Here is a 20037-nt window from a genome sequence, read left to right as displayed (position 1 = left end):
GGGTAAAACACTGTTTGGACGCATGGCAGAGCTTGGAAGGGAAGGAGCACCATTTTACTTTTTCAACACAGAATTGGCTGGAATTGAGATCAGACGCCATGTTGCGTTTGGAGAGCCCCTGATGTGCCCAAACAGTGGAAACCCTCCAATTCTAACTCCAACCCTAACCCCAACACACCCCTAACCCTAACCCTAGCCCTAACCCTAGCCCTAACCCTAGCCCTAACTCTAGCCCTAGCCCTAACCCTAATGGGAAAATGGAAATAAATACATTTTTTAATATTATTATTTTTCCCTAACTAAGGGGGTGATAACGGGGGGTTTGATTTACTATTTATAGCGGGTTTTTATATTTGGCAGCTGTCATACGCTAAAAGACGCTTTTTATTGCAAAAATAGTTTTTGCATCAACACATATTGAGAGCTATAATTTTTCCATATTTTGACCCACGGAGTCATGTGAGGTCTTATTTTTTGTGGGACGAGTTGACGTTTTTATTGGTATCATGGTCGGGCACGTGACTTTTTTGATCGCTTTTTATTCCGATTTTTGGGACGCAGAATGAACAAAAACCAGCGTTTCATGAATTTCTTTTGGGTGGTGCGTTTACACCGTTCCGCATGCGGTAAAATTGATAAAGCAGTTTTATTCTTCTAGTCAGTACGGTTACAGCGATACCTCATTTATGTCTTTTTTATGTTTTGGCGCTTTTATGTAATAAAAACAATTTTATATAAAAAATAATTATTTTTGCATTGCTTTATTTTGCGAGCTATAACTTTTATATTTTTTCTCTGATGATGCTGTGTTGCAGCTCGTTTTTTGCGGGACAAGATGACATTTTCAGCGGTACCATGGATATTTATATGCGTCTTTTTGATCGAGCGTTATTGCACTTTTTGTTCGGTGTTATGATAATAAATCATTATTTTTTGCTTCGTTTTTTATTTTTATTTTTTAAGGAGTTCGCTAACGGGGACGGTTTTATAGGGCAGGTCGTTACGGATGCAGTGATACCAAAAATATGTGCTTTTATTGTTTGTTTTTTTCTTTTATTTCCAAAAAATGAATTTATTAGGGAATATATATATTATTTTTAATTTATTTAGAGATTTTTTAAAAATTATTTTTACTTTTTTTTTTTTAACTTTATTAGGTTGTCCCAGGGGGGACATCACTGTCCTGTGACAGATCGCTGATCTGTCACATCACAGATCACTGTGACAGATCAGCGATCTGTCACAGGCATTGAAGCAGACTTCCTCTTGCCTGCGCTTTGCAGGCACTGAGGAAGCCAGCTCCTTGCAGGCCCCTGAAAGTCCCGTCGCCATCTTGGATCCGGGGACCTGCAGGGAAGGAGCCCCCTGCAGCAGCGCTGCACATTGCGCTGCTGTGGGGGGCTCAGGGAAGCACGGAGGGAGCCCCCTCCCTGCCGATGCTTCTCTTTAACCCCCGGTACACCGCGATCTTGTTTGATCGCGGTGTGCAAGGGGTTAACGTGTCGGGGGTGGTCCGTGACTGCCCCTGACACATTGTGCCGGGTGTCAGCTGTGATAATCAGCTGATACCCGGCCGCGATCAGCGGCGCTCACCACGTGGGCGCCGCTGATCGCTGTGACGTACTATCCCGTCCCTGGGAATTAAGTCCCAGGGCACATGGACGGGATAGTACATCACATGGCAGAAAGGTGTTAATGAATCTCACAGTAACCCATGCTCCAGTTGGATAGCTGCATGATGTAGTCAATGTTTTAAGCTGTTCAAAATATATGCTGCAACATATACAGTAGATCATCGAATTCCAGTGTGTTGTGACATCACAAACCACGTGGTGCTCTGGGAACTGGTCAGCGACAATAATGATGGAGATGATGACCCGGAACACTTGAACACTTGCTATCTAAGGGTGTGACTTGATTGACAAAAAGATGAGCGTAACGAGACGAGGGAAACCTGAGACTTGCTTTGATAGATGGCTGGTTTCACATTGTCAAATGAGCAGCTGATGTCACTTGATTTGCTGATTGAGAGCCTTAGTTCCTAGTCTATAAGAGTCAAGACATCCAAAACATTTTTCCTCTTGCAGAGTGCCAGAGAATTGTCAACTAGCAATATGCAAAACAGCTCCCGCAGGAAGGCCACACGTTCAACTTGCAAACACCATGACCAGACCTTTTTCCTCCCTATCCAATGGTTTTGAGGCATTATATATATATTGCTTCCTCTCCACTGAGGAGGTGCCTGAGCAACCTTCCAGTTTATGTCTATTCTGTGTAAGGTCGCATACAAGTACAAATCCTGCCTGTTGTACTGCAAGTACAAATTCTGCCTGCGGTTCTCTAAATGCAAATCCCACTTGCTGCACTATGAAGCAAATCCCGCTTGCTGCATTCTGAAGCAAATCCCACTTGCTGCACTCTGAAGCAAATTCTGCCTGCTGCACTCTGAAGCAAATCCTGCTAGCTTCACTTTGACACAAACTCTGTCTCTGATACCTACTTTGTCTGCTGCACTCTAATACAAGCTCTGCCAGCTGCTTTATCCAGTCTGTTCTTCGGGTCCAGCTACTGCGTGACTGTTGGTCTGCCCTGGAGTGGTAGCTGGCATTTATCTGGAGCCAAGGCTAACCTCACCATCTGAAGCTCTAATGAATAGTCAAATGATCGCTTAGTCACACCCCTCCAGGCTCTCTATGCTCCGTGGTACAGTGGTTCCACAAACCACGTTCATGACAGTTTGCTCAGGCCATGGATCCCGAACCCTGCCCGTATGGACCATGCACCAGGAGACTTCCCAGACAAATTGCTTAGTTCAGGATCCTGGCCTCCAACTTGCAGCCCCATCCCATTTTGATGGCAATCCGAAGCTCTGCCATGGGTTCATCAACCAGTTCCAGCTATATTTTGAACTTCTTCCACACCACTTTCCGCTGAACCGGGCAAAGGTGGCGTTTCTAATGTCGCACCTTGGAGGCGAGGCCCTAGCGTAGCTGAATCCGTTATGGGAGAGAGAGGATCCGATCATTTCCAATTTGTCTGCATTCCTGGAAGCTTTCCATAAAGAGTTTGGTGAGCACAGGTGAACCACCTTAGCAGCTTCAGCTCTTCTCCGTTTACGTCAGTCCAATTCTACTGTGGGGCAATATGCAGTACACTTTCGCATCCTGGCATCTGAACTCGGATGGAATAACGAAGCTTTGGTGGCGACATTCTGGGAGGGGCTTTACAGAGATATTAAGGATGAGTTAGCTGGTCGAGACTACCAACTTCGCTTGATGACCTGATCTCCCTCACCATCCGTATAGAGCTCCGCTTCCGTTAGCGTGCTAGTGAAGTGGCACGTGAAAGTAAACCGCAGTGCCTGGCTCCATTTTCACAAGGACTGAAGAAGCTCCGACATCTTGGGGCAGTAGGAGAGGTCTCTCTAAACGGAAAGGACCCCTGACTCTTACTGTGGCCGTGACAACCAGTGAATCCCAGTTTCTTGAGAAAGCATATTTGGATTCCGGGGCAGCTGGAAACTTCATCCTTCAGGCTGTAGTGGATTGGTTCCAAATCCCAGTTCATCCACTCCAGAACCCCCTGGCAATAACATCTGTCAATGGGAGAACTCTTCGGGAGATGGATTGTTTGGCTACTGAGCCTCTTGAGGTCCGTATTGGGATGCTACATACGGAGAAAAAGGTCTTCTATGTCCTCGCCAACATACCTCACGCCTTTCTCTTGGGCCTACTATGGCTGTGTCAGCATGAACCTGTGTTGGACTGGAGAACTGGAGAGGTGCTCCGCTGGGGACATTTCTGTCATGGGAGGTGTCTGGCTCCTATACACACGGCTAAGGTCCCATCTTGCCGCCTGCCTATTGGTCCTTCGCCAATGTATTTGACAAGAAGGAGGCAGAGACTTTGCTGCCCCACAAGCCATATGACTGCCCTATTGACTTGATTTCCGGGTCTACCCCCCCTAGAGGCCAAATTTACCCTCTATCTCAAGCTCAGACTCAAGCTATGTTGGACTACATTCAGGAGAATTTTGCTAGGGGGTTCATTCAGAAATCCTCCTCACCTGCTGGGGCTGGGTTTTTCTTCGCCAAGAAGGACGGATCTCTACGACTCTGTATAGACTATCGAGGTCTCAACCAGATCAGGGTGAAAAATAAGTATCCTATCCCACTGATTCCAGAGTTGTTTCACCGATTAAGAGGTTCCAGGATCTTCACCAAATTAGATTTAAGAGGCTTTCAACACCAGGGACGGACACTATAAATACCAAGTGATGCCCTTCGGTCTCAGTAATGTACCGGCCATTTTTCCAAGAGTTTGTCAACGATATCTTCTGGGACCTGCTTTATACCTGGGCTGAGGTGTACCTGGACGATATTCTAATATTTTCCCTAGATCTGACCTCCCACAGACGAGTAGTTCAGCAAGTTCTTCAGCGTCCAAAGAGAATCAACTCTACGCAACTATGAGAAGTGCATTTTCGAGCAGTTCTCTCTTCCTTTCTTAGGATACATTGTCTCAGATACTGGACTTAGGATGAATCCAAAGAAGGTCTCTTCCATCCTTAAATGGCCACTGCCCTTGGGAGTCAAGGCAATACAAAGATTCCTTGGCTTTGCTAATTATTATCGGCAATTTATCCCACACTTCTCCATGCTGACTGCTCCCATCTCTGCCATGACCCAAAAGGGAGCCGATCCAAAGAACCGGTCGCCTAAGGCTGAAGAGGCTTTCTACTTTCTCAAACGGTGCTTCTCCACCGCATACATTCTGCATCATCCAGATCTGAATAAACAGTTCTTCCTTGAGGTGGATGCATCATTAGGGGCGCAGCTGTGTTTACGCAGAAGTCCTCTTGGGTCGCCGCGTGTCCTGCGGCTTCTTCTGCAAGGCCTTCTCCACTCCAGAACATAATTACTCCATCGGAGACCAGGAGTTGCTCGCCGTTAAGATGGCTCTGGAGGAGTGGCGATACCTGCTGGAGGGCGCAGTTTATCCAGTAGTGATCTACACAGACCATAAGAATCTGGCATATCTCGAGTCCGCTCAGAGACTTAATCTTCGTCAAGTCAGGTGGTCTTGTTTTTTTGCCCCCTTATTTTGTATTTCAGATCCGGTGACAAGAATATCAGAGCTGATGCCCTCTCTCATTTCTATCTGGGTACCAAGAGGAGGATCCTCAATTTATCATTGAACCCTCTAAGGCAACTTTCACACATCCGGTGTGTGGGGTCCGGCGGCGTGCGGCGAAAAGCCGGGCCGCCGGATCCGGCCTGCAGCCGTGACACCGGATGTGTGTGCGACGAGAGATACGGCTCGGACATTATTTAAAGGAGCCGCAGGACGAGGTGGACAGAGGCAGCCGATGAGAGACAGCTGCTGAAAGGGAGGTGAGGGGAGGGGAGGAGAGGAGAGGATAGGAGAGGGGAGGGGAGAGGGGGGTGGAGAGAGAGAGACATGGGGGGGTTAACACTTAGTGTCCAGGCGAGAGAATCTCTCTCTCTTGCCGGGCACTTGTGGGGTTAACCCCACAGAGAGATCTCTCTCTCTCACCCAGACACTGTGAGTGTTAACCCCACAAGTGCCCGGCGAGATAGATCTCTCACAAGTGTCCGGGTGACAGAGAGAGATCTCTCTCTCTCTCGCCGGGCACTTGTGGGGTTAACAATCACAGTGTCCGGGCATGCGCTGTGGAAAAAGCCGGTCCGGCGCTGACAAAAAACGTTGCAGGGAACGCTTTTTGCAGATGCCGGACGGCTAATTTATGCCGTGTCCGGCAACAACCGGACACGACGCATAACCATCCGGCACGATGCGGCGACCATGAAAGCTTATGGGACAAAACCGGATCCGGTGCTGGATCCGGTTATTAAAAATTTTGCCGCATCGTGCCGGATTACAAAAACCGGATGTGTGAAAGAGGCCTTAGATGGTTACGGTCGCCCCTGTCTGCCTGCCGCAAATTCCTACAGGAAAGACCCTTGTTGGTGAATCTGAGGAGCGGGACAAAGGAAGACATTACAATTAATCTCTCGTCATTACTGGTGGTCATCCATGAGGAAGGAGATCTATGCTTATGTAGCTGCCTGTCTGACTTGTGCACCACAATAAAGTTCCTAGACGGCTTCCCACCGGTTCTCTTCTGCCATTACCCATACCATCCATTCTTTGGCAGCACATACCAATGGACTTCATTACAGATTTGCCAGTTTCCGAGGATCGCTTCTCAAAAATGCCGCATTTTACCCTGTTGTCTGCCCTTCCGTCTGCTTCTGAATTGGCTGACAGCTTCATTAAGCATCTTTTCCACCTCCATGGATTTCCTCGCTACATCATATCCGATCGAGGTTCACAGTTTACTTTAAGATTCTGGTGAGCACTCTGTAAACATCTTGATATCATCTTGGATTTCTCCTCGGCTTATTACCCTCAGTACAATGGACAAGTGGAGCTGGTCAACCAGGTCCTGGGCAACTACCTGCGACTCTTCGTCAATGCCCACCATGATTTGGGTGAAATTACTTCCCTGGACTGAGTTCTCGTACAACAATCATCTTGGTGAAACCCCTGGAGAGTCGCCATTCTGTATCGTCTTCGGTCGGCAACCCGAGGTTCCTTCTCATGTTCCTGTGGCATATTTCCTTTCCAAGGATTTTGTGAAGTTGTGGTAGGACACCAGAGTCATGTTAGGAGCATCCTCGCTTCGCATGAAGAGGCATGCAGACAAGAGGCACCTGGATCCTATGTGCTTCTGTCCTGGAGACAAGGTATGGCTTTTGTTCAGGTATGTCTGGCTGAAGATCCCTTCTTACAATTTGGGTTCTCTGTTGTGAATTCACTTTCTGGTCTACCTCTGGTTGCTGGTGAGGGTGGTGGAGCTGGTTGTATTGACAGAGGAGTCGTAAGTTCTCTTTCCGGGCTCCCTCTGGTGGTTGCAGGAGGTAATGAAGCTGATCTAATTAACAGAGACCTGCCACCTGATAATGAGGATGGCGATTGGACATCTGGAGTCTCTGACTGAATTTAAGACAGCTGACTCCCTCTACCCCTGCTTGTGATTTTTCCTGCCTCCTGAGGTCTTAGTTTCCAGTTCAGTCCCTGCATTCTCAAGCTAAGTGTTCTTTGCTATTGTTCACATTTGATTTGGTTTTGTGACTTCAGGGTTTTTTTGCTATCAGAAGTGTTGGACATTTTTGCAGGGTTTTTTTGGCGTGATTGCAGACAGTATCTTTCCTTTCCTGTCCTTTCTAGTTAGTGTGGACACCATCGTTTGCTCAGCCTATTTTCCTTGTGTTTGTGTTTTCATCTTGTCTCACCGACAATATCATCGTAGGTACGCTCCACAGCTACTGCTAGTTGTTTGGATAGGATCAGGGGTCTGCAATCCGTTTAGTTACCAACCTCTCTGGTTTTCTGTGGCTTAGCTTGGTCTTGTTTTCCTCCTCGGTGACCCAATCACAACAGAATCACCAGCCTAAACCGCAGATACTAGGGTATTCAAAAGCAGGAAAGAATTGTAAAAAAAAAAAAAAAAGAGTGTCAGAATTTTTTTTTTCTATGTATTTTTTCCTCTTTTTCTCTGGGGCCTTGGGAGGATTTCTTCTTTAATGGAGATTAAGCAATTGTCTGATCGTGTTGAGCAGCTCACTGCTGAAGTGCGGGGAATTTCCACCTATCTCGCTCAATCACATGCTGCTGAACCAAAATCCCTACTCCTGATGTGTTTTCTGGGGATCGGTCTAAATTTTTGAATTTTAAGAATAATTGTAAATTATTTCTTGCCTTGAAGTCTAACTCATCGGGGAGCTCTGTGCAGCAGGTTAAAATTGTCATCTCCCTGCTGTGCGGCGATCCCCAGGATTGGGCTTTTTCTCTGACACCTGAAAATCCTATTATGACTAATGTGGATGCATTTTTTCAAGCCTTGGGGTTGTATGATGAACCTAATGCTATTGATCAAGCTGAGAAAACCCTATTGGCATTGAACCAGGGTCAGGATTCTGCAAAGTTATACTGTCAAAAATTCCAAAAGTGGGCGGTCCTTACTACATGGAATGATAGTGCCTTGGCAGCTCTCTTTCGGAATGGTTTATCAGAAACCATAAAATATGTTATGGTGGGATTTCCTGTTCCCTCTGGTCTTGATGATTCTATGTCATTAGCCATTCAAGTTAATCGGCGTTTACGTGAACATAAAGCTAAACGAGAGGCATTGCCACCTTTTGAACAAACATCTGAACCTATGCAATGTGATAGGGTTTTGTCTAGGGCGCAACATCAGGAGTTTAGAAGGCGTAATAAGCTGTGTTTTTTCTGTGGAGACGCCTCTCATACTATTTCCGTCTGCCCTAAACGAGAGAAACGTTTTGCGCACACATTTACTGTGGACAGTGTACAACCTAAATTCCTTTTGGCAATTACTCTGATCTGCTCCTTATCCACATTTTCCGCTAAGGCTTTTGTAGATCCAGGAGCAGCTTTGAATCTGATGGATTTGGATTTTGCTAAATGTTGTGGTTTTCCCATGATACCTTTGCGGTCGCCTATTCCTTTGAGGGGTATTGATGCTACTCCTTTGGCGGAGAATAAACCTCAGTTTTGGACCCAGGTGATAATGCGGGTCGCCCCAGACCACCAAGAAAATTGTAAATTTTTGGTGCTGCACAATTTGCATGACACTATTGTTCTGGGTTTTCCCTGGTTGCAAACTCATAATCCAGTTTTGGATTGGAAATCTGTGTCTGTGGTGAGTTGGGGTTGTCAGTTTGTTCTTAGTGACACTCCTGTTTTCTTCACCTCTCCTCAGTCTCATGATATTCCTGATTATTTGGCTGATTTTTCTGATGTATTTAGTGAGAGTAAGTCTGCGTCTTTTCCTCCTCATAGGAGATATGACTGTGCAATTGAGTTGATGCCCGGGTGTAAAGTTCCCAAGGGTCGGCTTTTCAACTTATCAGTACCCGAACATGATGCTATGCGATCTTATATCAAGGAGTCATTGGAGAAGGGTCATATTAGACCATCCTCTTCACCCTTAGGTGCTGGTTTCTTTTTGTGACCAAGAAAGATGGTTCATTAAGGCCTTGCATTGACTATCGTTCCCTTAACAAAATTACGGTTAAATATCAGTACCCGTTACCTCTGATTTCTGATTTATTTTCCAGAGTTAAAAGTGCCTGCTGGTTTACCAAGCTTGACCTCAAGGGGGCGTAAAATCTTATTCGCATCAAGCATGGGGATGAATGGAAGACGGCGTTTAATACTCCGGAGGGACATTTTGAGTACCTGGTGATGCCTTTTGGGCTCACTAATGCCCCTTCTGTCTTCCAATCCTTTATAAATGATATTTTCCAGGACTTTGTGGATAAGTTTTTGATAATCTATTTGGATGATATTTTGATCTTTTCCAGTGATTGGGATTCTCATGTGGAACATGTCCGGACTGTGTTCTGGATTTTGAGGGAAAATTCCCTGTATGTTAAGGGATCGAAATGCCTCTTTGGTGTACAGAGGATTTCATTTTTGGGATTTACTTTGTCTTCGTCGACTATTGAAATGGACCCGGCCAAGGTACAGGCCATTTATGATTGGGTTCAGCCCACTTCTTTGAAGGCTCTCCAGAAGTTTTTGGGTTTTGCTAATTTCTATCGTAAATTTATAGGTAATTTTTCTGGTATTGTCAAACCACTGACTGATCTGACCAAGAAGGGCGCAGATGTGCTGAATTGGTCTCCAGAGGCTGTCTCGGCACTTCAGGAGCTTAAGTGGAGATTCACTTCTGCTCCGGTTCTACGGCAACCTGATGTCTCACTTCCATTTCAGGTGGAGGTAGATGCTTCTGAGATTGGTGCAGGAGCTGTTTTGTCCCAAAAAGATCCGGTGACTTCAAAAATGAATCCCTGTGCCTTCTTTTCTCGAAAATTCTCCCCATCTGAATGAAACTATGACGTGGGGAATCGGGAATTGTTAGCCATGAAATGGGCATTTGAAGAGTAGAGACATTGGTTGCAGGGAGCTAGACATCAAGTTGTGGTCCTCACCCACCACAAGAATTTGATTTATCTTGAATCAGCCAAACGCTTGAATCCTAGACAGGCTAGGTGGGCCCTGTTATTCACGCGTTTTAATTTTGTGGTCTCTTTTCTTCTGGGCACTAAGAATGTTAAGGCAGACGCCCTTTCTAGGAGTTTCTTTGCTGATTCTCTTATTGTGACCGAGCCTACTACCATCCTAGGTGAGGGGGTAGTTCTTTCTGCCATCTCGCCCAATTTGAGACACGCCCTGGAGGAATTTCAGGAGGACAAGCCTGAGCATTGTCCTATGGGAAAATTGTATGTTCCTGACCAGTGGAGGAAGAGAATGATGTTTGAAGTTCATTGCTCCGCATTGGCTGGTCATCCAGGTGTTTTTGGTACCAGAGATTTGGTGAGTCGGTCTTTTTGGTGGTCTGCCTTATCTCGTGATGTCAGGAATTTTGTGCAGTCCTGTGGGACTTGTACTCGGCCTAAACCCTGCTCTCGTTCTAGTGGGTTGTTGATGCCACTGCCGGTGCCCAAGAGGGCATGGACCGATATCTCAATGGATTTTGTTTCTGATCTTCCGGTCTCTCAGAGAATGACTGTTATCTGGGTGATTTGTGATAGATTTTCTAAGATGGTCCATCTTGTACCACTCCGAAAGTTGCCATCTTCTTCAGAGTTGGTGCCCTTGTTTTTACAACAGGTGGTTCAGTTGCATGGGATTCCTGAGAACATTGTGTCGGACAGATGAGTCCAGTTTGTTTCCAGATTCTGGAAAGCTTTTTGTTCCAATCTGGGTATTCAGTTATCTTTCTCCTCTGCGTTTCATCCTCAGACCAATGGACAGACTGAGAGAACAAACCAGACTTTGGAGTCCTATTTGAGATGTTTTATATCTGCTGATCAGGATGACTGGGTCTCATTTTTGCCCTTGGCAGAATTCGCGCTAAACAATAGAGCTTGTTCTGCCACTTTGATGTCACCCTTTTTCTATAACTTTGGGTTTCATCCTCGATTTTCTTCAGGGCATGTGGAATCTTCAGCCTGCCCAGGTGTGGACACTGTGGTAGAGAGAATGCAGCAGATTTGGGACCAAGTGGTGGATAAGTTGTCCCTCTTTCAGGAAAAGGCCTAGCGGTTTTCCAACCGGCATAGGACGATTGGTCCCCGGTTTAAAGTGGATGATATGGTTTGGTTGTCGTCAAAGAATATCTCTATGAAGGTTGTGTCTCCAAAGTTCAAGCCAAGATTTATTGGACCTTATAAGATTTTGGAGATTCTTAATCCTGTTTCTTTTCGATTGGCTCTTCCAGTTACGTTTAAGATCCATAACGTTTTTCATAAATCTCTGTTGGAGAGGTTTGTTGAGCCAGTAGTTCCTATGGTGGCACCGCCTGACCCTGTATTGGTTAAAGGCAATGTGGAATATGAGGTAGAGAAAATATTGGATTCTCGTTTGGCTAGACGAAGACTCCAGTACTTGGTCAAATGGAAGGGTTATGGCCAGGAGGATAATTCTTGGGTCTGTGCTTCTGACATTCATGCCGATAGATTGGTTCGTGCCTTTCACCGGGCCCATCCTGATTGGCCTGGTGGCGTGGATGAGGGTTCGGTGACCCCTCCTCAAGGGGGGGGGTACTGTTGTGAATTCACTTTCTGGTCTGCCTCTGGCTGCTGGTGAGGGTGATGGTGTTAGGAATCTGGTTTCTCCTATGCATATGCAGGAATCCAGATTCTCACATCTATCTCCAGAGGCTAAGTCCTTTGTACCATCTTCTGAGCATGCTCACGGGACGAGCTCCCATTGGAGTTTGGGAATCAGGTGCTCTGGTCCTGCTCCAGATTCTATTGGCTTCTTTTGGAGACCTAGTCATTTCCGGCAGGTCCCGCTTGCTATAAAAAGTGTGCATGGCCGTTGCGCCATGCACTAGTATTTTCATACTACTGCTGCTGTATGTATGGTGATGGATGCTTGGACTTGTGACTGACTTATTATGAAACCCTTTCCCTCTGATAATACGATTGTGTGAGTGTTTGGGCATCAGCCAGTATTAGCGTTAGCGCCAGCGCGCTCAAGCTCCATCTGTTCCAGCAGCTAGCATCCTGCATCGCGCTTGCAGCATAGCGGTGCTTTCTCTGCGGCTCAGTTCTCGCCGCGCTGCAGTTGCAGTCTGTCGGGCGTTCGCAGTTGTGACGTTCCGCATCTTTTGTTACGGTAGGTCTAGACGGAGTAGTCCTGTGGTTTAAGGCTACTCCTGTGACCTTAAATACCGGATCTGTTTTGCTGACAGTCTGTAACATAGAACAGACTCAGTGTTATTGTATGCTTTGTGCTTGCAGCTCTGTGTGTGAACAGAGCTTGCCTTAGTGCATACTGGGTGCAGTTAAACCCAGTGCACATTACCGCCATAGTGTTCTGCCTCTGTTAGCAGCGGTTTTTCCATAGTGCTCTGCCTCTGTTAGCAGCGGTTTTTCCATCTGCCGCACGGTGGACCCCGAGTGGTGAAGGCACTTTATTTACATTTTTATTTAGTGTCTTCCGCCACTCCTAACAGATGAAGCTGGTTGTATTGACAGAGGAGTCGTAAGTTCTCTTTCCGGGCTCCCTCTGGTGGTTGCAGGAGGTAATGAAGCTGATCTAATTAACAGAGACCTGCCACCTGATAATGAGGACGACAATTGGACATCTGGAGTCTCTGACTGGATTTAAGACAGCCGACTCCCTCTACCCCTGCTGGTGATTTTTCCTGCCTCCTGAGGTCTTAGTTTCCAGTTCAGTCTCTGCATTCTCAAGCTAAGTGTTCTTTGCTATTGTTCACATTTGATTTGGTATTGTTTATTCAGTTTTGTGTGGTCAGCCAGCCCCGGTAGGGCTGTGCTGAATTTCCATTCTCATGTTACTGTTTGTGCCAGTTTGCTTTTTGTCCCTTATTAGATTGGCCTCTTTTTGCTCTGTTTTCAGAATATGCCAGAGTGCTGATATAGTGGGTGAAGTCTAGTGACTTCAGGGTTTTTTTTGCTATCAGAAGTGTTGGACATTTTTGCAGGGTTTTTTTGGCGTGATTGCAGACAGTATCTTTCCTTTCTTGTCCTTTCTACTTAGTGTGGGCCCCATCGTTTGCTCAGCCTATTTTCCTACCTGTGTTTGTGTTTTCATCTTGTCCCACCGACAATATATGTTTGGGGGCTATGTATTCCTTTGGGGTCTGCTCGGGGGCAGTTTAGATTTCTCAAAAAAATGTCCACAGGACCAGGGAAGAAATATCAAAAGTGCAATCATATAATCTCTTTAAAAATATGAAACTTTAATAAATTGAGGTAAAAAACACCCCCTTAGGGCAATAACACAATTAAACTCTATACAATAATAACCTACGATAGACCTACACAAAAAAAAAAAATTATAGAAACAGCAAACCGGTCTGCCTCTCTATCTGGACACCTCACATCCATGAATTGGCTGGTTCCTTATTGTGCCTCCTGATGAACCGTGTGGATGGGGAAACACGTCGAGGCTGGAAGCTAAGTTTGGGTTAACCCCCAGCTGTTTCTATATATTTTTTTTTTTTGGCAATAGGTATCATCCATTGCCTTCTATGGGAACCAATATGGATGTAATTCTGATGTTCCTTTATTGAACCACGCTATTTTTTACCTTTTGTCTGTGCTTGTCTGATTTTACTGCAGAGAGGTTTTTTTTTTTTGCTTTATTTGATAATGCATATGGAATCTATGTTTTCTGTAGTCTATTAATACCCAAAGAGACAAGATTGCCACTATCTACTGGTAGTTTATGGAATCTATATTTTCTGTGGTCTAGTAATACCCAAAAAGACAAGACTTGCTGCTATCTATTCGTTATACAAGAGGTTTCTCTATGTTTACATGTAATAGCCTGTCTTTTATATATTGTACATTAATAGCCTGTGTATTATATTAACCCCTTAATCCCATATGAGGTACTATCCCGTCCATGTGCCCTGGGACTTAATTCCCAGGGACGGGATAGTACGTCATAGCGATCAGCGGCGCTCACGTGGTGAGCGCCCCTGATCTCGGCCGGGTATCAGCTGATTATCACAGCTAACACCCGGTACAATGTGTCAGGGGTGGTCACGGACCGCCCCCGACACGTTAACCCCTTGTACACCGCGATCAAACAGGATCGCGGTGTACCGGGGGTTAAAGGGAAGCATCGGCAGGGAGGGGGATCCCTCCGTGCTTTCCTGAGCCCCCCACAGCAGGGCAATGTGCAGCACTGCTGTGGGGGGGCTCTTTCCCTACAGGCCCCCGGATCCAAGATGGCGACGGGGACCTTCGGGGGCCTGTAGGGAGCTTACTTCCTCAGTGCCTGCAAAGCGCAGGCATGAGGAAGTCTGCAGCAATGCCTGTGACAGATCGCTGATTTATCACAGGACAGTGATGTCCCACCTGGGACAATGTAATAAAGTTAAAAAAAAAGTGTAAAAATAATTTTTAAAAAATCGTTAAATAAATTAGCAAAAAAAAAAAAAATATTCCCCAAAAAAATTCATTTTTTGAAAATAAAAAAAATAAATAAAAGTACACATATTTGGTATCACTGCGTCCGTAACGACCCGCCCTATAAAACTGTCCCATTAGTTAACCCCTTTAGTAAACCCCTTAAAAAATAAAAATAAAAAAACGAAGCAAAAAATAATGATTTATTATCATACCGCCGAACAAAAAGTGCAATAACGCACGATCAAAAAGATGCATATAAATATCCTTGGTACCGCAGAAAACGTCAGCTTGTCCCGCAGAAAACGAGCCACCATACAGCATCATCCGCAAAAAAATAAAAAAGTTATAGCTCGCAGAATAAAGCAATGCAAAAATAATTATTTTTTATATAAAATAGTTTTCATTGCATAAAACCGACAAAACATAAAAAAACTACCTAAATGAGGTATTGCTGTAACCGTACTGACCCGAAGAATAAAACCGCTTTATCAATTTTACCGCACGCAGAGCGGTGTAAACGCACCCCCTAAAAGAAATTCATGAAACGCTGGTTTTTGTTCACTCTGCGTCCCAAAAATCGGAATAAAAAGCGACCAAAAAAGTTACGTGCCCGAAAATGGTACCAATAAAAACGTCAACTCGTCCTGCAAAGAATAAGACCTCACATGACTCGGTGGGTCAAAATACAGAAAAATTATAGCTCTCAATATGTGGTGATGCAAAAACTATTTTTACAAAAAAAAGCGTCTTTTAGTGTGTGACAGCTGCCAAAAATAAAAAAAACACCATAAATAGTAAATCAAGCCCCCCATTATCACCCCCTTAGTTAGGGAAAAATAATAAAGCTAAAAGAAAATGTATTTATTTCCATTTTCCCATTAGGGTTAGGGCTAGGGCTAGGGTTAGGGCTAGGGTTAGGGCTAGGGTTAGGGCTGAGATTAGGGTTAGGGGTGTGTTGGGGTTAGGGTTGGAGTTAGAATTCGGGGTTTCCACTGTTTGGGCACATCAGATGCTCTCCAAATGCAACATGGCGTCTGATCTCAATTCCAGCCAATTCTGCGTTGAAAAAATCAAATGGTGCTCCTTCCCTTCCAAGCTCTGCCATGCACCCAAACAGTGTTTTACCCCCACATATGGGGTATCAGCCTACTCAGGACAAATTGCAAAACAACTGTTAGGGTCCAATTTCTCCTGTTACCCTTAGGAAAATAAAAATTTGGGGGCAAAAATATCATTTTTGTGGAAAAAAATAATTTTTTTATTTTCACGCCCAGGCGTTATAAACTTCTGTGAAGCACTTGGGGGTTCAAAGTGCTCACCACACATCTAGATAAGTTCCCTGGGAGGTCTAGTTTCCAAAATGGGGTCACTTGTGGGGAGTTTCAATAGTTTAGGTACATCAGGGGCTCTCCAAACGCACATGACACCCGCAGACCATTCCATCAAAGTCTGCATTCCAAAACGTCACTGCTACTCTTCCGAACCCCGACGTGTGCCCATACAGTAGTTTTCTCCCACATATGAGGTATCAGCGTACTCAGGAAAAATTGGACAACAACTTTTGCGGTCCAATCTCTCCTTGTACCCTTGGGAAAATAAAAAAATTGGTGACTAAAAGATCATGTTTGTGGAAAAAATATGATTTTTTTATTTTCACGCCTGGGCGTTATAAACTTCTGTGAAGCACTGGGGGGTTCAAAGTGCTCACCACATATCTAGATAAGTTCCTTTGGGGGTCTAGTTTCCAAAATGGGGTCACTTGTGCGGGGTTTCCACTGTTTAGGTACATCAGGGGCTCTCCAAAAGCAACATGACACCCGCAGACCATTCCATCAAAGTCTGCATTCCAAAGCGTCACTACTTCCCTTCAGAGCCCCGACGTGTGCCCATAGAGTAGTTTTCTCCCACATAGGAGATATCAGCGCTCTCAGGAGAAATTGGACAACAATTTTTGGGGTCCAATTTCTCCTTGTACCCTTGGGAAAATAAAAAAAAATGGTGACTAAAAGATCATGTTTGTGGAAAAAATATGATTTTTTTATTTTCACGCCAGGGCGTTATAAACTTCTGTGAAGCACTGGGGGGTTCAAAGTGCTCACCACACATCTAGATAAGTTCCTTGGGGGGTCTAGTTTCCAAAATGGTGTCATTTGGGGGGGTTTCTACTGTTTTGGTACATCAGGGGCTTTCCAAACGCGACATGGCGTCCAATCTCAATTCCAGCCAAAAACGTCAAATGGCGCTGCTTCCCTTCCGAGCTCTGCCATACGCCCAAATAGTGGTTTACCCCCAAATGTGGGGTTTCAGCACACTCAGGACAAATTGCACAATAACTTTTAGGGTCCTTTTACCCTTGGAAAAATAAGAATTGAGGGTGAAAAGATCATTTTTGTGGAAAAAATATGATTTTTTAATTGTACGGCTGTATGTTATAAACTTCTGTGAAGCCCTTGGGGGTTCAAATTTCTCACCACACATCTAGTTAAGTTCCTTTGGGGGCCTAGTTTCCAAAATGGTGTCATTTGTGGGGGTTTCCACTGTTTTGTTACATCAGGGGTTTTCCAATCGCGACATGGTGTCCGATCTCAATTCCAGCCAAAAACGTCAAATGGCGCTGCTTCCCTTCCGAGCTCTGCCATGCGCCTAAATAGTCATTTACACCCACATATGGGGTTTCAGCATACTCAGGACAAATTGCACAATAACATTTAGGGCCCTGTTACCCTTGGGAAAATAAAAATTGGGGGTGAAAAGATCATTTTTGTGGAAAGAATATGATTTTTTAATTGTACCGCTGTACGTTATAAACTTCTGTGAAGCCCTTGTGGGTTCAAAGTTCTCACCACATATCTAGAGAAGTTCCTTTGGGGGTCTAGTTTCCAAAATGGGGTCAGTTGTGGGGGGTTTCCACTGTTTAGGTGCATCATGGGCTCTCCAAACGCGACATGGCGTCCGATCTGAATTCCAGCCAATTTTGCATTGAAAAAGTCAAACGGCGCTCCTTCCCTTCTGTGGTCTGCCATGCACCGAAACAGCAGTTCCCCCCCACATACGAGATATCAGCGTACTCAGGACATATTGCACAATAACTTTTGCAGTCCAATTTCTCCTGTTACCCTTGGTAAAATAAAAAAAAATTAACATTTTTTTTGAATATTCAAAAAATTCCTGTGACGAACCTAAAGGGTTAATAAAATTCTTGAATGTGGTTTTAAGCACCTTAAGGGGTACAGTTTTTAGAATGGTGTCACTTTTGGATAATTTCTATCATATAGACCCCTCAAAGTAGCTTCAAATGTGATGTGGTCCGTAAAAATTAAATGGTGTTGCAAAAATGAGAAATCGCTGGTCAATTTTTAACCCTTATAACTTCCTAACAAAAAAAAATTTTGGTTCCAAAATTGTGCTGATGTAAAGTAAACATGTGGAAAATGTTACTTATCAAGTTTTTTGTGTGCCATATCTCTGTGATTTAAGGGCATAAAAATTCAAAGTTGGAAAATTGCAAAATTTTCAAAATTTTCGCCAAATTTCCGTTTTTTTTCACGAATAAACGCAAGTTATATGAATGAAATTTTACCACTAAAATGAAGTACAATATGTCACGAGAAAAGAATGTCAGAATCACCAGGATCCATGGAAGCATTCCAGAGTTATTACCTCATAAAGGGACAGTGGTCAGAATTGTAAAAATTGGCCTGGTCATCAACGTGCAAACCACCCTTGGGGCTTAAGGGGTTAATCACTATCTTTCATCTCTTTTATTTGCTTATTGTTTTCCCACCTGTAGTTTATAAGGGTCATTTAGGGTGAGTCTGGGACCGCCGCCGCAGAGTGGGGGCGCCAAATCGTATCTTTTAGGATGCCAACCTCCACTGTCAGGAAGGGATAGCAGGCTAGTGGAGGGCTATCGTAAGTTATTATTGTATAGAGATTGTTAATTGTGTTATTGCACTAGGGGGGTGTTTTTGACCTCAGTTTATTAAAGCTTCATATTTTTAAAGGGATTATATGATTGCACACAGTTTAGATTTCCCCTTTTCTTGCTTTAGGCTTATTTAGTCCTCCGACTGTGTCGAGGCGTCTAGAATCATCGTAGGTACACTCCACGGCTACTGCTAGTTGTGTGGATAGGATCAGGGGTCTGCAATCCGCTTAGTTACCAACCTCTCTGGTTTTCTGTGGCTTAGCTTGGTCTGGTTTTCCTCCTCGGTTACCCAATCACAACAATTCTCGTTTTGTTGGGCCTTTTGCGGTGTTGAAGCAGATCAAGGAAGGTCTCCTATGAATTGAAGTTGCCTCCTTCTCTGCGAATTACAAATTCCTTTCATGTATCTCTGCACTATGTTTTTTTCATCATACTGCTGGAAAAAGTGGAAAAAAACGTGATAAAAAAGATGAATGTACATCTTGTCTCACAAAAAACAAGCCACCATACAGCTCCATCAGCGGAAAAATTAAAAAGTTCTAACTCTGAGAATATAGCAATACAAAAATAATTATGTTTTCTATAAAAAATTTTATTGTGTTAAGGCAAAAACATAAAAAAAATTACACAAATGAAGAATCGCTGTAATCATACTGACCCAAAGAATAAAGTTACCTTATCAATGTCACCACATGTGAAACAGTATAAAAAAAAAACAAGAAAATAATTCCTGAATTGCTGGATTTTGATTTTGTTCATTCTGCCTCCCAAAAATCGGAATAGAAAGCGATGATAAATGTTATGCACCCGAAAATGGTACCAATAAAAACATCAACTCATTCCGCAAAAAACAAGACCTCACATGACTGTCGGCAGAAATATGGAAAAATTATAGCTCTCAAAATATGTTGATGCAAAAACTTTTTTGCAGTAAAAAGCATCTTTTAGTGTGTGACAGCTGCCAAACATAAAACCCAATATAAATCTGGTATCACTGTAATCTCACCGACCCAAAGAACAAAGTCACCTAATCACTTATACTGCACGAGGAATGGCGTAAAAAATGAATAAAACCAATTATTGACCTACTATAGATTTATTCAGTCTACCTCCCAAAGATAGCAGTAAGGCTTGTCGCACAATTATCCTGTGCTCTGCGCTGAGCGTTTACACCAGGGTTTCTGTGTAAATCTCTGAAATAAGTGGTTCAGACAACCTCCGGCAGAAGATTCCGTATAATGAGGCAGATGGAGGCACTGTAAAAGCCATCTGGCCTATGATCTGGTGGTGCCCATGTTTTTAGGCGTGCATAAAAGCATGGTCGACCACAGTTTTATGCACTTCTGAAAAGCAGGACACTGCTGAACAGAGGTCAGACGGAGTCCAAAGTAACTCTGCGGCCTCATTATAGTGAATGGATCCCTTGGGGGTTTCATCTGTATCATGTCATTTGGAAATTTAGATGGGGATCCAAGGAGTAACATTTCTCCTTACGGAGAGCAACATGTCAAGCATGCCGAGATGAGAAGACTTTTGTGCCGCAATGTTCCTCTGGGAAATATGCAAATTGTCTTTTCATAGAGGAAGAGGACTAGAAATCTAG

The sequence above is a fragment of the Dendrobates tinctorius genome, unplaced genomic scaffold (genome assembly GCF_039654945.1).
Source record: "Dendrobates tinctorius isolate UK_male_01 unplaced genomic scaffold, ASM3965494v1 ptg000022l, whole genome shotgun sequence".
Taxonomy (NCBI): domain Eukaryota; kingdom Metazoa; phylum Chordata; class Amphibia; order Anura; family Dendrobatidae; genus Dendrobates; species Dendrobates tinctorius.
The sequence above is the reverse complement of the archived record's forward strand: the minus strand, read 5'-3'. Positions refer to the sequence as shown.